Source organism: Emiliania huxleyi, assembly GCF_000372725.1.
Source record: "Emiliania huxleyi CCMP1516 unplaced genomic scaffold EMIHUscaffold_1102, whole genome shotgun sequence".
Taxonomy (NCBI): Eukaryota; Haptophyta; order Isochrysidales; family Noelaerhabdaceae; genus Emiliania; species Emiliania huxleyi.
In genome coordinates, this window is record NW_005201780.1 from 10,169 (window position 1) to 11,412 (window position 1,244).

A 1,244-nucleotide genomic window follows, 5' to 3' on the forward strand; every position below is an offset into this window, starting at 1 on the left:
ACCTCCCAACCTAAAAGCGGCCAACCCCCCCCCAATAAACGACTTCGGCGGGGGGAGTGGCTGCATACCGACAGGTCGATGAACATCGGTTGCGGCTGGCCGCCGCCTACTCACGCACACACTCGGTCAGCAGACGCCGCTCACTACGCGGCGGCCGGACGGCCGGAGCGTCGGCGGGTGCCGCGAGGCGGCGCGTTCGGCGCGGCGTTCGCGGCCGCCGCGTTGCGCTCGCGCTCCTCCGAGGACACCTAGACGCGCCGAGACGCGCCGAGATGCGCCGAGATTGCGCCGAGATTGCGCCGAGATTGCGCCGAGATGACCCGAGGCATCGCTTCACCCCCCCCCCCCCCCTTTCCCACGGATCGCCGTCCCCCTCTGCCTTTCCAGCCTGCCACTCTCGGCTCCACCTCGGCGCGTCGAATCTCGGCGGATCTCGTGCAATCTCGTCGATCTCGTCCCCTCTCGGCGGATCGCACCCTCTGCCCGGGCTGCCTAGGAAGTGTCTAGGAAGTGTCTAGGAAGTGTCTAGGAAGTGTCTAGGAAGATGGCACCCTCTGCCCGGGAGCCCTCTGCCTCGGCGCCGGCGCCGCGTCTGGAGGCGCGGAGGGCGACGGGACGGGGGCGGAAGAGGCGGAGGCGGCGTCAGGGATGCCGGGAGCCACGTCGGAGGCGGGGGTGAGACCGGGGGCGGCGGCGTGGCTGCCCGTGGCTGCGGAGGATGCAACTTCTGACGAGGCGCCGTCTCCGCCCGCCGCCGCCTCCGCCTCCGCCTCCGCCTGCGCCTCCGCCTCCGCCTGCGCCTCCGCCTCCGCCTCCGCCTGCGCCTGCGCCTCCGCCTGCGCCTCCGCCTCCGCCTGCGCCTGCGCCTCCGCCTCCGCCTCCGCCTGCGCCTCCGCCTCCGCCTCCGCCTCCTCCATCGCCAGATCAGCAGCCTCCCCCCCTTCCAGCGCCACGTCAGCCTCTGCTGCCGCCGGCGACGTCGTCTGTGCGGTCAGCGCCGCCGCCGCCGTAGCCGCCGCCGCCGCCGCCGCCGCCGCCGCCGTGGCCGCTGCTTCGGCCTTCGCCGCCGCTTCGGCCTTCGCCGCCGCTGCCGCCGCCGCTTCGGCCTTCGCCGCCGCCGCCGCGCGCTGGTCGCGCGCCGCGTTCGCCGCAGTCCGCGGCCGGTCCGAGAGCGGCTTGTATGGTTGGATCCCGACCTGGGGAGTAATTAATCAGGAGCTGAGGGACTTAATTACTTGTATGGT